This window comes from Triturus cristatus, chromosome 7 (genome assembly GCF_964204655.1).
Source record: "Triturus cristatus chromosome 7, aTriCri1.1, whole genome shotgun sequence".
In the NCBI taxonomy this organism is placed as follows: domain Eukaryota; kingdom Metazoa; phylum Chordata; class Amphibia; order Caudata; family Salamandridae; genus Triturus; species Triturus cristatus.
The window spans coordinates 174,151,947-174,169,319 of NC_140590.1; the positions used below are offsets into that span (position 1 = coordinate 174,151,947).

Consider the following 17,373-nt stretch of genomic DNA (forward strand, 5'->3'; position numbering starts at 1 on the left):
GCATCCCCCTAAACATGCCTTGCCCTTATTTCAAGGTTGACCCGCAAACAGCCTCAATACCCGAGGGCACCTGGCTGCCCTGCTGTTGATTGCATGGACCACACCTTTACTACATGACCATGGTCTTATCTTTATTTATTTATATATTTAGTGTTTTATAGAGCGCAAACGTGACCCATTAGGGTATCAGAGCGCTTTACAGAGATAACAAGTTGTATACATGTAAGACATAGGCAAAAGAACATTAGTAGGGCTGAAGGACTGAAGGGAAGAGAAACACTTGAGAATAAACAGTGTGTATACAATGTTCTGATCGAAATGTAGAGAAATCCATCAATTACATCTGTGGAAGCGCAGGGTCAGTGCAAGGTGGATGGCAGGCGGTCAGTCCAAGATGTAGCAGCAGCAAGATAAAGCAAGGCTGCTGGTCGGTGTGTGCAATGCAGGAGTTATGAGAGGAACGTGCTTATTAGGAAGGTTTTGGTTTCTGTCGCATCTGTGAATAGCCCTAGCTGTTTTGCTGTTACCCAGCCTTCCCTCCATAAGAGTGTACCGTTAAAGATTACCGCTGCATTCTGCTTGACCCTTGTCCGCAACCGAGCATGATGGTGCTTCTTTCTGAGGCCTAAGGTGAGCTGGCTGATACGCTTGGCGAATGCTCACCTTGATGGTTTCACCCTTGCTGTGAAATTCAGCTTCCCCACTGGCTCCTGAATTTCTCCCAAAGTTATCTTTTCTTTCTTTCTTTTCTATGTCCCTCCTGGAAGCCACTGCCTTGTCCTCCGGGATCCGGAAGATGTTTGCTACCAAGTTTATCTCTGTTCGTGGGAACACTCATTTTGTGGTCGGGACCAATGTTTTTGTTTGCGGCTAAAGATACCCCTAAGTTGCTAGCTGTGGTATCTCCCTATAATGTTTCCCCTCCCTACATTGTACGATGGAACACTCCACGAGAGGGTACTGCAGAATGTAGAAAGTGGCAGCTGACAGGATGAGCAGTTGAGTGGTTCATAAGCTGTGGCTGGGGTGTCTATAATATAGCCTACTTCTTCCCCACAACGACTTCTGTGGTACTTTGAAAAGTATTTCTCACACTGGTGAAGAGGATGGGATGGCAGGCTGGATGACATCGCAACACGCCACATCACAATGTAAGACGAACCTCAGATGAACTTTGAGTTAAAGTGACTTAACATTACCCTGCCTATGTATGTGACTGAAGAGCACTTTAAAAGTATTGCCAGTTAGGGAACTCAGTCACTGCGGCATCTAAAATAATCACTTGTACAGCAATTGATGAAAACTGCCCCCCTCAAATGACCAGCTACCAAATGGCCATATATTAGACATTGTAGAACACACTGGATGAGAGGCAATTTATAATATTCGGAGTCATCTCTGCAACTACTTTTTGCTGAGATATGTAATAAGTCGATTTGTTCTTGCAATTTCTCTTTATTTCTTATTCTTTCTCCTTGACAATGGAAAAACACGCAGCCAACACATTTCACCCAACACTTAGGCTTCTTCAGGGCTGCAAGCATGTCAATGAAACATGAATACATATCAGTTAATTGTGACATGTACAAAAATATTAAAAACAATACATTACATTTTTTTATAAAGAAAAAATCCTACTAAGTCAGTACATGTCAAAGTAATAATACATAAAGAATTGGTCTAGTGATTGAAGATGTGATCAACTCGTTGGATTCCATATAAAAAACATAGTTATTAAGCATAATACAATATGAAAAGGGGAGAAAAAGCAGAGGCGACACATAATATAATTTTAAACATCACTAAATAACAAGACTATAGACATGTATACAGGCAACACTTGAGACACAAAAAGTTAGATACAACAAACAAATATGTGTGTTAACACATGTAAAATTCTCCCAGTTTGATTGACATTTTGTTTATAAACCCATTATAAACAGTGAGCTTTCCTATTTTGAGGGAATATACCAAACTAGGTCTAAAATATCACCTAATTACAGTAAGTAAGTAGATCATGAAGAAACCCTCTAAAACAACAGTATATAGTGACGAAGGGGAGAAAAACAGAAGAGAGAAGAAGTGATTAAAAAAACAACGTAATTTAAAAATAAAGAGCGGAGAAATTGATAAACTTAGTAAGACCAAAGAAGCAAGAAATCGCCACCACCCCAGAGTCAATGGGAAAAGAATATAACAAATATATACATAGGAAAATATGTGAGACAACCAAAAATTACATATGAATGTTTAGAAAAGTATATAGCAGAAATAGTACTCAAGGTGAGGTAAAAGTACTAGGCAAGACTACACCGCTTCAAACGGCAAAAGATTTCTTGCCAATGAAATTCTACTAGCTGTAGCTGTATATTAGGAGACTGGTTGCATCTCACCAAGGATTAAAGGTTGTGTGTTGCACTAGGATGGAGGACGAATGCATTGGAGTTGCCCAATTCATCAATTAATTATACATGATTCAGGAGCCTCACTGTTTCAGAACACGAGGGATATTAGAGGGGAACGTGGGTCAAAAAGGTTTTAATCATGTAATGAGTCTGATTATGTAGAACTCTATAGGTACATTGTGGTATAATAGCATAGGTATGATGGATGAATTGTGTGGCTTTGGTGTGTCAGTTTTCTGTCTTGGTGTGATGCACGGTTTTCAATCTTCGGTGAGTTTACAACATTGCATTCTATGTTTACTACCTTCCTTATGATTATTTATATATACCTTCCATATACTTATGTATCTATATATTTATTACATTTATATCATCTACCTCCACTCTCTCATTCATCCTAAACCCCATGCCAATGCTGCGATCCCCCAAATAATCCTTTCTAGACTCTTCCCTACTCTTCCCTACTCTACCCTTCCTTGCATCATCTCATACCTCTTTACCATTCAGATCTCCTAAACAAGCCTTTCTAAACCCTGAAGTCAGACTCTACCCCCTCCACCTCCCTTTTACTTATCCCAAGCCTCCTCCTACTGCTATGAGCTCCAATTTATTTTCTAAATCCTTCCCTCGACTCTCCCTAACCAATCCTTTTCAATCCAAATAACAGACTAACATGTCCGCCACTCAAATTAATTTGATATTTCACCATACTAATTCACCACCAATCCTTTATGAGTTCCAGAGTAGCATGCTACTCGCTGAAAAATCACTTCAACACCTCATCAGGGGTAGCAAGCGATATAAAAATGAAAACCTTTTCCCTCTTCTATCCCTCCACTATCCTTCTCAATCCAAATGAGTGACTAAAATATCAACCACTCAAATTACTTTCATATTTTCACTATACTTATTCACTACTAATCCATTATGGGTTCCAAAGTAACGTGCTACTTGCCGAAAAAGCACTTCAACACCTTATCAGGAGTAGCAAGCGCTATATAAATGCAAACCTTTTTCCCTCTTCTATCCCTCCACTATCCTTCTCAATCCAAATAAGTGACAAACATATCTAACACTCATATCACTTTCATATTTCACTATACTAGTTCACCACTAATCCTTTATGGGTTCTGGAGTAGTATGCTACTCGCCGAAAACTGCTTCAACACCCCATAAGGGGTAGGAAGCGCTATGTAAATGCAAACCTTTTTTCCCACTTCTATTCCTTCACTATTCTTCTCAATCCAAATAACTGACTAACATATCCACCACTCAAATTACTTTTATATTTCACTATACTAATTCAACACTTATCCTTTATGGGTTACGGAGTAGCGTGCTACTCACAGAAAAAGTGATTCAACGCCTCCTCAGGGGTAATAAGCGCTGTATAAATGCAAGTACAATACGATACAATTCAAAATCACCACCATCTACAAACACTTCAACCTTCAACTACCCATCACCGGCATCCACAGCCTCTTCAACCTCACCGAGTCCCATTCAAACCTAAGGATTACAACATGGGGTCAACACGCCACACAGATCACCTCCACCACCATGAGCTCCATCCACTCCGGAGCACTCAGGGACCCCTCACTCCACCACATTTTTCACCTGGGGAACAGCACCATCAGCAAAGAACTCACCAACATCTTCAATACCTTGGTCACCATCCCAGAGAAATGGAAACAGTCAGACCACTCCTCAATAAACCATCCACAGACCCAGAAAAGCTCAATAACTCCAGCCCATTTCCCTGCTCCCATTCCCTGCTGAAGTTCTGGAAAATGCAATCAACCCCCAACTCACCAACCACCTAGAGAAAAATAACCTACTGTTCCCATCTCAATCAGGGTTCCGCTCGAATTACAGCATGGAAACCACCATAATCGCAGACACCAATTACATTAGGTCTCTCCTAATCCAGGGAGAACCTGCAGCCCTGATCCTCCTTGACCTCTTAGCAGCCTTTGACACAGTGCCCCACTACACCCTTCAAAAATCCACCAGATGGGGATACAAGGGGATGCCCTCAAATGGATCTTATCCTTCCTCATTGGAAGAATCCAGAGCGTTAACTTTCTTCCCTACACCTCGGGCCCAAAGGACTCGGGTGTCCCCCAGTGGTCCTCATTAAGCTCCACACCTTTCTAGCCCCTCTAGCCACTTTGGTCAGGACCTATGGTATAAACATCATATCATGTGCTGACAACACTCAGCTCATCCTCTCCCCATCCGCATACCCCACAATCAGCAAGGCCGGCTTCCACCTGTGCAGGACCAGCGCTGCCAGCTGGATGCAAAACATCTGCCTCAAACTCAACACCGGCAAAACGAAGGGACTCACTTCAGGAGAAATGCATCTCCATCTGATGATTTCTGGTGGCCAGCAGAACTGTGACCCTCACCCACACCCACAGAACACACCAGGAACCTAGGCATCATACTGGACAGCTAATTTACCATGAAAAAACAGATAAATGCAATCTCCTCTGCCTGCTTCCTCACTCTCCGCATGCTCCAGACGCACCGTACTCAGGCCCTTGTCACAAGCAAAAGACACACAATTGATGGACGGAATGCAGAACAAATCAAAACATTCACCCCCAGTCAAGAGATCTGGGTTAAATCCATCATTCTTTTGCTCACCATGGCACCCCAGTTTAGACCTGGCCATATGCAAATCAGTTTTGACCCTGTGCCTCATAGGAACAGTCCAGCCCGAACTGCCCTTGTCCTTGACCTTGTCACAAGCAGTCTGGTATACAGAAACGCCCTTCATGTGGGAATCACCTCACATATGCTAAATAGACTCCAGTACATTCAGACCCAGCCGCCAGGCTCCTCCTTGACCTCCAAAAGGTGGCCCAACATCACCCCTCACCTCAGAACACTCTGCCTCCCTCTCCCTCTCCCACAATCCCACCTCCACCGAAGCAGGAGAGACGGCAGCTCCTTCTCCTACCTTGCCTCCAGGACCTGGAAAGGCCGCCCCTCCACCTCCGGACCTCCCCCACCCTGCAGGAGTTCATAAAAGTCTGAAAACTTGGCTGTTCGACTAACTACACCCAGCAGCAGCAACCCCCAGGACCTGGATACCCTCATGTGTGGTAAGCAGCGGTTTACAAATATAGGTGCATATGTACAAGCCCCTATCTCCACTTGAGCATCAATTTTTTTGATGCTCCGGTGGCCTAGCACCATTTGCCATATTTACAAGGTGGCGCTAAGCGACTGAATGTGCTTGATGCCACCTTGTAAATATGTTACTTTCTGCTGCAGTCCTCTGTGGCAAAGGGTAGTTGAGTAAATATACCCCATAGTTTGATTGATTGAGATAGCAAAAACTCTGCAGCAACCATACTAATCACAATGCTGCTCTTAGTTGTATGACTTACCAATGGACAGAAAAGGAAGGTGGTAGACCCACTGTCAGTGAACTTGCGGTAGGTCAAATTGTGAACATTTATGCAATGGAAATGTTCACAGGTTTAGATAAGAGAAACATTTTTCAGTGAATTAGGGGATCACTTAATGCCTATGCTGGTAAATATTCGGGAGCCATTCCTAGTGTATTTAAACTGTTACTGACCTCTGGCTTGTACATCACATTCATACCATATGTCTGGCTTTTGACGTGTTGCCAGGCCCTGCGCCCTACCCTAGGACACGCACAGTGATAAACATCGTACATTTTGTTACAAAAAACATAGAAATTCCCTGACAAAACTAAAGGTTAAAGTGACGTTATAGTTAGGAATTGTAATAATGTCTTACTTTAAATTTAAAAAAACCTTAGACCTTCACTGAAAGAAACAAAGGTTTCATGGGAATTACAATTAGGTCGCAATGTCAGTTAAAACATACCATTTTAAACTAACGAAACCACTGACATTCACCAGTTATGGTTATCTCAAGTAATTAGAACTGTGAGAAGTTGTCCTGGCATATGCTGGTCACTAGTTATAGTGGCCACCTTGCACCAGTCCAATTCGACTCTTATGGTAGATAGGTTTAAGACAACCTTTTAAAGAAAGCTATCCTAGTGGTAGCTGTGGAGAGCAGCCTTCATGCTAAGTCTCAGAGGAATGTAAAGCAGCTTGTTTTACCTTATAATCTCTTGAATTACCAAATGAAAGGACACCACACAGGTACATATATCAAATATATATGTATTTATTACTAAACAACTCTCTACTAATCTCTTTATGATATTAGAAGCCAGGTACACATTCAAATGTCAACGTTTCACAATAGATTAAGCACAAATATGGCTGGAGCCCTAGGGGCGTACCAGACCATATACTAAAAAAATGATATAACAATTTCAACTTGCAAAATGACAAGGCCTAGGGCCTGGGGAATCGCTGGGGCTTCACTACTGCAGTGTTAGCAGGTAAGTAACAGGCCCACGGGAAACGCGTGCAGTTTGTGAACACAGCCGCGGGTTCCCTATTGATTATAATGGAGCAAGTCACGGTTTGATTTTTAAAGTTTTAGGGTACTTCAAGGAAGTCTACAAGCAAGCCACTTACAGGGTAAATATTTCGAGGGCCAACACACACTAGGGCACCGGAGTGCACGAGTTACCTCACCCTGGGAAGCCGGGTGCATAGGTGTCTTTTGGAGTCGGGTCGCGTCGCTGTTTTCTATGGAGACCAAAGAAGACTTGGTGCTTGTGTCGACTGAAGAAGTGTCCGGTGGAATCCAAGGGTGGATTCAAGATGCTGAAGACCTGAAAATTGAAGGGACAGTGTTCAAAGTCACTTGCCAGTGACCGGTGGCCAGGAAGATGGATGACCATGGATGTCGGGTGGGATCAACGATGACCAGCAGCTGGATTCGAAGTGTCCCACGAAGTCTGCAGCTGACTGCGGTGTCAGCAACCAGATTGGAGCCAACAAGCCTTGGCAACTGCAAGTCTCGTGTAGACTGAAGAAAGTCAATGGTGCAGACTAGCAAAGTCTGAGGGACTCACCCAGCAAAGGTAAGGGAGGGCAGGCCTGGAGCAACCAGGGGAGCCCTTTTAGTTGATAAGAAAGTCTTCGGGGGACCCACTAGCCAACGGGCAAGGGATTGCAAAGACGCCTCTTCAGGAAATGCTTCACAGGAGCCCACGGTCACTCGGGATGGGGTAGGCCTCTGATTTTCGCTACAAAGCCTGCTGGAGGCTTGGGCCACAACTGGTCCAATGCACAAGTCTGTAGAATGTCATGAAGGGTTTGCACTTGACAATAGTGCTGTTCCTCGTCACTCGTGGGGTCCACTCGGCACAGCTTTGCTGGGGACTCACAATGGCCGTTGAGAAGTCAGGAAATCTACTTCTGGGGCAGCAGGGACTTCGAACTCCGGCGGGAGTGGGAAAGTTTGCAACAATTGATTAAGGTTTTTGGTGCCTGCCAAGCAGGGGAGTCACTCCTTGACTCCAAGGGAGATTCTTCTGTCTTTCAAAGGTAGTGGAACATCGAAGGGCCAGAAATCTTCTTTGTAGAGTGTAGTCCAGGGTTATCTGATTTGCAATGGCAAAGTTTGCTATCTTATAGTGAAGATGGGGGAGGGACTAGCTCTATGACCACTCCTCTGGGAGGGTCAGGGTAGGGGGTGGTTACACCCACTTCCCTTTGTCCAGTTTCACACCAGAGCAGGGACAGGTAGCCCCTGAACCGGTTTGAGCTGGCATATGCACAGAGGAGCCTACTGCTCCCCCGGTGCAGGACTTCAAAGCACTCTAGGAGTGCACCTACCCAGCTCCAATACACTAAATCCTGTCTGGAAGGTGACAGGATGCCTTTTGTTGGGCTTCCTCCACTGCGAGTTTCAGTCAGCAGCAGAAGGGCAGCCCAGTGTCTGTGCTGGTGGCATCCATTTTGTGATGCCAGGGCTCTATAGGATTTCCGTCGTTTTACATGTCGTCCCCTCTAGAAGGGTGGGATCATGGACCCACATCATGGACTGATGTGGGGGTATGATTCCATGTTGTTTGACACCAAACACAACATGTTTTGATGCAGTCATTCCAAAGTTAGCATTTTAATGTACTTTAAGAGTATATGGTTTAACCGCATCCACAAACAGCCATAGAGAATAGACTCCAGTAGCTGCAGAGGGGCCCTGCTCACGCAGAGGCACCCCCTCACATTGTAAACCACGCACCCTGCCCTCAGGATTGATAGGGCCTGCCATAGGGGTGGCTGATAGGTTTATATGTGTGTGTATGGTGAGATGTAGAAACCTACATCTCTGTGAGGAGTGATAACACTACCTCACACAGGCTGCAGTAGCATGCCTGTGGTGTCAGATTGAGAATGCTTCCCAGGGGTGGCATAATACATGCTGCAGCCCCTGGTAGGCCTGTGAAGTACCTATGCCCTAGGCACCTAAGGTACCATATACTAGGGGCTCATAAGGTACCACAATAGCCAATCACTAGTGCATCTACTATGCACACCAAGTCGTTTAGAGAGAACAGAGAGACTGGGACCCTGATTAGCAGGGACCCAGCCAGACCATTGCCAGAAACCAGTGTATACATCAGAAAAAGAAGTGGGGGCAACATAAGAGCAGATCCTACTCTCCTACAAGAACTCATGCCCTAAAAATACTAAACATCTAAAATTATATATTTTATGACAGCACTACATTGCAGGAACTCGAGTCCTGGTGGGAGCTCTAGCCACTAGGAGCATTTTCAGCAGGCTTCCTGGGCTTTAAAGGGGCACGCTTTGCTGGGAGCTGGTTTAACTTGCTGCCTTAGGCATCCGTCTCCTCTCCTGGAGCTACTGGAAGGAGCCTCTTGCCCAGCCAGCGGAACACCCTCCTGTCCGCATTCCTAAGCTCCAGAGTTTCCTAGATGCCTTGCTTGGGGTGGAAGTGGAGCCAACAGGCCCTAGAAGTCGAGGTGTGGGGTGCTGCAGACCCTTCCTAAAATAACCCTGCAGGAGTTCAGAAGATGAATGAGTAATACAGATGCCTGTACATTTGATTCCCTATTGTACCGTTTGCTGTGCATTCAAAAATGGAGGTCAAATGTTAGGCTATTTCTTCTGTCAAATTGCTTCTAATTCTCTTAACATGGAGTGTTTTATTTACTTTTCTTTCTCTGACTGCAAAGGGAGTTCAGGGAGTGTGAAGAAAAAGACTGTAGCATGTCCATTCTTTTGTAACACACAAAGAAAGTTAAATACATGTAATTGAACTTTACACATTATTCAAAATAAACCAGCAGTTATGATGCACAAATTAAGCACATTTCTTGAAATTCTAAACTATGATGAAACAAAGGGGTATATTTTCAAGAACGAGTGATAACCATCGCTAAAGTTACTTAATGCAACACTCAACACAGCAGTCCATCGCAGTAAATTTACGCCGTGTTAACCAGATATTCACAACACGGCGGTACCATGCGATATTACCCAGATAAAGCGCCAATTGACCGCGATCAAATCAACCCCACGCCGCAAAAATGCGAAACGCAAACACAAAAACAGCTGCGATGAGGCTAATCGTGATACAAAAATAAAAAAAAACAGCTACAGGCCAGCAGTTCACACGCGTCAGGTGGGAACAATCACCATAAAAGTAGAAAAAACAAATGACAAACAAATGCCAAACAACAGCCAAACACAATGGATGTTGCTAGAGTAAGTACGGAGGAGAACCAGAACCCCACAAGCACCTCGGAGGACCTGCCTGGGACCTCGGGGTCAGGGAAGGGCAAGGACAAGAAGAGTAGGAAGAAGCGATTCAGTCCGCAGGAAAACAGGTTCCTGATAATGGAGGTGGTTGAACACCATCAACTACTGTTCGTCACCTCCACTGTGTCATTGGCAACAAAAAATGGGATATGGCAGTCCATCGTGGACAAGGTGAATGCAGTCGGAGTGCTGAAGAGGACACTGGAAGAGGTCAAGAGGTGCTGGAATGACGTCAAGCGCAAAACAAAGCTGAAACTCGCCAACAACTGGAAGTCAGCAATGCGGACTGGAGGTGGAGTCCTGCGCCACAGGAGGAGCTGGACGGCATGGAGGAAATGGTGTCCACAGTCATCAGTGGAGAGACGGTGGCAGGAGTCAGGGAACCGGACACTGCTCAACAGGACCGGACACAACAGCACCAGGGTGAGTAACGACCAGGGACTGGGGGTATGGGGGTGATGGGCACAATGGCACTCATGCACAATTGAGCTGAGCACATCTGCAGACAAACCATGCCCCAGACCCTATCTCCCACCAAGATACCAATGCACCCACAAATGCCACATCCCAGCACTGTATAAGCACAGAAGTCAAAGGCACGCCACATGAAAGGGATAAGGGGCAGCAAAACAGAGCAGCAGGCCCCCCTCATGCAGCACACACACATGACATGCAGAACACATCAACACTGACAACAAAGTGGCACAAACCCCAACATGTCCACAACAGAACACAGGACGCAACTGGCACCCACTGGGTGTAGACACTGGCCAATCACAAGTGGCATTGCAGGGAAATGTGAGTAGACAATGCACAAGTTCAAATACACATCCGTGATGTTGTCGAAATGTCCACTGTCCCGCAGCAAATAGGCAGCCCCTCCAAAACAGTCACGATGTACACAGTCATGCAGTCTGTATGTGAACATGTACAAGCCAACAGCACACATGTGAACACATTGTCAAACTGCATCTCCCCTTCACATTACAAAGGGACAGTCAACCTCTCCTCTCTGATGATGAAGAGGACCACCACAGCTTCAACTCCGACACCCTCCGAGAGTTCATAGACAGTCTCTGCAGCACACCTCCAGGAGCAGGGCAGTCTAGCTGCAATGGGGACACCCCACCCCCTGCACAGACCACACAGCAGGCAGCACCCACCACCACGGCTGCCTCCCAGGACCCCCACGAAGAACACATGGCCTTCCAACGCCGTGTGTTGGGATGCCAGGAGCAGCTGGCTGAACAGGTGCAGATGGGCTTCGACTGGATTGGAGACAAACTAGATGCCATGCGTGGGTGTCTAAGTCCCATCAGGGACCACTCACAGTCCACTCCATGCACTCCAACAAACCATGGCTCACATCGCCAGAGTCCTGAGTCTGAGACAAGAACAACTGTCTAGTCAGAGTGACTCCAGCGAGCTAGCCCGGGATTTGGGACTCATGCGGAGGATCATGGAGAACATGGAGCGGGCCAATGTGGAAACAGCAGCTGCCACGGCTGCACACCAGCGAGAGGTAGCTGGGTTCCACAATGACCTCAAAACCACCATCCTTATGGCATTGCTGCCACAAGGCCTGGTGCCGATGCATGCTGCTGCTACCACTACATCCACATCTTCGCCCCATGAAGCGTCAGTGCCACACAGTGTTGAAGAAAGGCCAGCACCAACCACACGTGAGGCACATAACACAGGGGAAACAGCCATTACAATGCGGCTGTTTCCACCCATACCCTTAACCACGCATGCATTACAACGCATGCGTGGTTACCACGCATAGCCTTTACCTCGCATTCCTTTACTACGAGATACATAGTAAAGGCATGTGTGTTAAAGGTACATGCCTACCAGCACAAAATTATTGATTGCCTTCAAAAATTAATTATTAATTTAAAAAACATCATAAAATAAAAACACACTCACTAATGCCTGAAAACATACAGATGTCCCTGTTCTCTGACCCTTTTCTGCGAAATATCAATGAGTATCTTGGCATTTTGAACGAAGATCCAATTGATAAGCAGTTTAATTCATCAGGCTATCTCTTCCTAGCAAGTGAAGAAGCTGCCCCTAAACTGGAGAAGAACGTGCAGATTCAGAGGGGTGAGGGTGCCAAAGTGGCCTTACTGCACCCAGAAGAGCTGAAGAAGAAATTCCCCTGGATCAACTCCGAAGGCATTGCCCTTGCTTCATACGATTGGCGTCGTTAGAGGAAATGGAAAGACACTTCTGCTTCCTCTTTACAACGTGCGCTGAACCTCGGAAGAGCTTGGAAAGGAGACGTCGTGAAGAGGTAAGGGGAATTTTAGTTAAAAAAAAAAAGGACTAATGGGGTTGTGTTACGCAGGGGTCAGATTTTAGGTTTAAGGGCAGGAGAGGGGTATTTGTTAGAAGGGATTGGGGTGGGGAAATCGCGAAGGGCAACATTTTAAGGGTTCCGGGCAGGGGTATTTCTAAGAAGGATTAGGGGCTGGAAGCCGTGGGGTCGCGCAGAGGTACAGGGGAGGGGTATTTAAAAAAAAAAATTGAGAGCTGGAGGGGGAAGGGTGCAAGGGAGCAGTTATAGGGATTGGGCAAGGGGTCTGAGATAACCTTTACCATGATAATGCCCTACCCATGCATGAATTTACAATGAAAAACGTTGTAAAGATAAGCGTGGTAAAGGAATTTTCGTGGTAAAGGTTATGCATGGTAATGGAATTTGTGTTGTAACGTATGCGTGTTAAGGGCATGCGTTGCATCAGAATGCGTTGTAACGACATACAACCATGACACAGCAGAGGACAATGATGCGGATGAAACCGTCTTACTGTTACAGAGAAAACTGTAGCATTCATCTTCGCCACATGGACTTGATTCTGACCTCTGCATCATCACCTTCCACTGTCCCCCGATACACTCTTCGACACTCACCTTGGACCTCGCAATGGACTGCCATTTTCTGTATGATCGCCAATGACACAGTTATCAGACTGCGGACTGAACTCTTCGGGCCCGATTCACAGAATTAACTTAAGACAAAATCCTAAACTTACTACTTCTGGTATTCACAGACTGCACTTACTACTTTTGGTATTCACAGAATGCACTTACTACTTTTGGTATTCACAGAATGGATTTACGACTACTAACTTTACGTCCTCACTCGGGCTGGAAATTCCGGCCCGGAGGTGGGGCTTCCGGGCCAGAGGCGGAGCTTCCGGCCCGGAGGTGGGGATTCCGGCCAGTGGCAGAGATTTAGCCATGGCAAAAATCTCCACCTCTGGGCCGGAAGCTCCGCCTCCGGCCCGGAAGCCCCGCCTCCGGGTCAGAAGCTCTGCCTCCGGGCTGGAAGCTCCACCTCCGGGCCGGAATTTCCAGCCCGAGTGTGGACGTAAAGTTAGTAGTCGTAAATCCATTCTGTGAATACCAAAAGTAGTAAGTGCATTCTGTGAATACCAAAAGCAGTAAGTGCATTCTGTGAATACCAAAATGGTAGTAAGTTTAGGATTTTGTCTTAAGTTAGTTCTGTGAATCAGGCCCTACCTCTTCCTTTGGACTTCTCATTCCCTGAAGACCTCTGGCTGGCCCTCCCCAGGCCAACATTTCAAAGTGGGGTTTGCATGGCCCTGTACTGCTCCAGATGCAACACTCCACTGAATGTTATGTTATGTTAATGGTAGTTTGTAAAGCGCTTAATACCAGCAGGTCTCTAAGCGCTGAGAGCAGAACTACGGCAGTACCAGGGTGTGGGAGTATCGCGAGAAGGGGCATTAGGCCCAGGCTTCCATGAATAAGAGGGTCTTTAATTTCCTCCTGAAGGACAGGAGACCACTTTCAGAATGCAACTCGCCTGGCAGTCTGTTCCAGATTTGAGGCATGAGAGTGAAAAAGGCTCGACCCCCTTTCGAGGAGTAGTGGAAGCGTGGGCATTTTCATAGACCCTCTGTGGAAGACCTGAGAGTGCGACAGGGGGTGTAAGTTGTCAGGCGTTCCTTAATGTATTTGGGGGCTTGCCCAAACAAAGCCTTATGTGTAATGCAGAGGCCTTTAAATTTGGCCCTCGGCTTGATGGGTAGCCAGTGCAGTTGTTGAAGTAGGGGTGTAGCCCGAGTGTGTCTGGGTAGATTAAAGATCAACCTGGCTGCATCGTTCATGATCACCTGGAGTCTGTGCAGTAGAGAAGTTGGCAGTCCAATATAAAGTGAATTACCGTAGTCGAGCCAGGCCAGGATCAGGGCGGACACAACAGTTCTCATTGATGAGAAGGAGAGGATGGGGGAGAGTCTCCTCAGTCGCCTGAGTAAGCTCACGCATGTCCTGAAGACGGAGGTGATTTGGTTTGACAGGGAGAGGTTAGCGTCGATTTTAATTCCCAGGCTTTTTACCATAGCGGCTGGTGCGGGGATCGTACCCAGCTCGTCAGGCCAGAACTGGGAGTTCCAGGGGTTGCTGTTATTGGTGATAGCTAGTACCTCTGTTTTATTTGGGTTGATCTTGAGTGAGTTAGTGTCATCCACCTGACCACAAATCTCAAGATGTCTTTTACCCTGTCGTGGGCTTGAGGGCAGTTGTCAATTTGGACAATAATTTGTGTGTCGTCCGCATAGTTGAAGACTTGGCAGTTCATTGAGGCGAGTTTCTTGATCAGGGGTCCTAGGTAGATGTTAAACAGGAGGGGGGATAGTGCCGATCCCTGTGGAACGCCGCAGGGGATAAACCCCCTCTCGGACGTCAGATCCCCCATCTGAATTTTGTGGGTGCGATCTGACAAAAATGACTCAATCCAGCGGAGGATCGACCCTCCGATGCCGATGTCTCTTATTCTGTCCAGGAGTTGTGAGTGATTGACCGTGTCGAACGCTGCCGATAGGTCAAGAAGGACTAGGACACAGGGTTTTTTGTTATCTGCTCTGGTTCTGATTTCGTCTAGTACGGACAGCATCACCAGTTCTGTACTGTGATGAGCCCTGAAGCCGGCCTGCCTATCCTCAAGCAAGCTGTGGGTCTCCATGAATCTGGAGAGGGTTTGGAGCACGTGTTGCTCCAGTATTTTAGCTAGGAAGGGCAGCTGAGATATGGGTCTAAAATTTTTCATATTAGAGATGTCAGTCCTATTCTTTTTGAGGAGGGGAATGACTCTAGCTTCTTTGAACTGAGAGGGGACTTTCCCTGATTCCAGCGAGAGGTTCATCAGGGCAAGGACTTCTTCCTCAATCGCTGGGAGAGCGAGTTTAAAAAGCCTTGGTGGACAAGGGTCTGATGGTGAACCAGATTTAGTTTTTGTTGCGATGGTTCGCAGTATCTCCAGGTCAAGGGGCTGAAAGTAAGAGATCAGCTCAGCTCGCTTTTCTTGTGTTTCCACCTCTGTGTTAAGGGGGAGCTTAAAGGGAGAGTTTTTAATATCCGACAGGATATCTCCGACAGGATATCTTCAACTTTTTCCGAGAAGAAGGATAAAAATGTGTTGCATGATTCCTTACTAGATGGCGCGACTGGCACCTGTTTTTGGCTCAATTCATTGAGAATATTAAATGTTTCTTTTTGTTTGTTGGTGGCCAACCGAATCCTGTTCTCGTAGTGTTTGGCCTTGCTGCTAAGCAAGGTCTTTTTGTAGGCGGCGAGTTTTACCCTATATTCAACACGGGCTTGTGGTTCATAGGCTTTGCGCCATCGTCTTTCGTAATGGCGTAGTGTACATTTCAGGACTCGGAGTTCTTCTGAGAACCAGGGGGAGCCGTTCCCCTTATTTCCTGTTTTTAATCTTCTAGTGCATTAAACATTCCGAATCAAACGGATGTGTGGCGTCTATGGTCTTTCAAGTGTGGTAGTATGTATAAATGTAGGGTCAGTGAATTCCTATTACGTCCATGTGGCTCATGTTGTTGGACTTGGGTCACAGGGTGACACATTGCCGAATGTTGTCTGGGTGGCGCCGACGCAACCACAGCAACACACACATTTGTTACTTCCTTGTCCAGCCCCAAAGAGAACAACGCCCAGAGCCCCGGGCTCATTGTTCAAACCCTTACGCTGGACTGGCATATGCCAGGCCAGCCCACTCCACCTACGCTCACAGGGGGGACAACACTGCTACATGTCCCAGGTCTTCCCTATAGGGATCTGCTGATCACAGGTCTAGTTGTCAGCATGCCACAGCCACTCCCTCACAGCTGGTGTACACCCACACCACACCCATCCAGCACACGCGTCACAGCACATGTGACCCTGCCAATAAAAAGGGCCGGGCGCACGTGTTCGACATCATTTCAAACCTCTCTTGGGGTGTATCCATGTGGTGTGCATGTAGGCATGGGGGCTCAGGGGCCTGCGACATCACATTAAGCAGGCCCGGAGGAGACATGATGGCGTCAGCACCACATGACCCAATCATAGAGGGTCCATTACTTGCGTGGCACAGACTTGGTGGCACCGAAAACACTGCGGCCAGCACAGGCACACCACCATGGAATGGTGACTTTGAATGAACTGAGGTAGGGGCAACTTAAGTGCTGAGCGGGTGTGCAGCCTGCGATGATGCCCCGTCCCGGTGGGGACTGCTCAGGTTTTGTATGCCCTGCTGGACCGCAGTGTTGGATTGAGCCAGCAGACAGCGGGGGCCTACCGCCACGTGGCGTGGCCTCATGGGTCACAGAGCTAGTGGCAACTCAAGGGCTGAACGGGTGTGCAGCCTGCGATGAGGCCGGGTGCACTGGTATGTCCACTGCCATGGCGAATTCAAGACCAAAAGTCAGACCTGGTGGCCTGCGGAGCTGGGCTGCATGATGTGGAGGGTGCCATGTCTGCGGGCCCCGGGCTTGTGGCTTGCAGCGGAATGTGGTGGGCCCTCATTGCTACACGCCAAGGGAAGAAGGTGAGCAGTGAGACCTGGGTGCCTAGGGGCAGGCATGCACCGCTGGGCGGCAGGAGGGGCTGGGGTGCAGATGCCTGGGTGCGCAGGGGCAGGCATGCACCGCTGGGCGGCGGGAGGAGCTGGGGTGCAGCTGCCTGGGTGTGCAGGTGTGGACAGGCGATGATGTTGTGTGCACTTGTATGTACTATGCCATTCATGTATCTAGACTCTGTTACAGATGACGGGTCTGTCTCAGATGTGGGACCTGGTGAACTGCACTAATACCGGCACGTGGTTAGAGACACACCGGTGGCATCAGGTGAGCAGTGTGGCCTGGGTGCACAGTGTCGACAAGCTCTCTTCCTTTCCCTCTCTTCTTTTCTCTATCTGTCTCTCCCCCTCTCTGTCCACCTATCTCTCTCTCCCCCTC

At 47.2% G+C, this 17,373-nt stretch overlaps 1 long non-coding RNA gene across 1 annotated transcript in view; it reads right to left on the reverse strand.

The window, feature by feature from the left end:
• Window positions 1-240: 240 nt before the first annotated feature.
• LOC146809151 (uncharacterized) overlaps window positions 241-17,373 on the reverse strand; it is a 40,518-nt gene continuing 23,385 nt past the window's right edge. The window contains exon 3 of the long non-coding RNA XR_014965529.1: window positions 241-1,534. This is a non-coding gene — a long non-coding RNA (uncharacterized LOC146809151). The remainder of the gene's footprint in view (window positions 1,535-17,373) is intronic.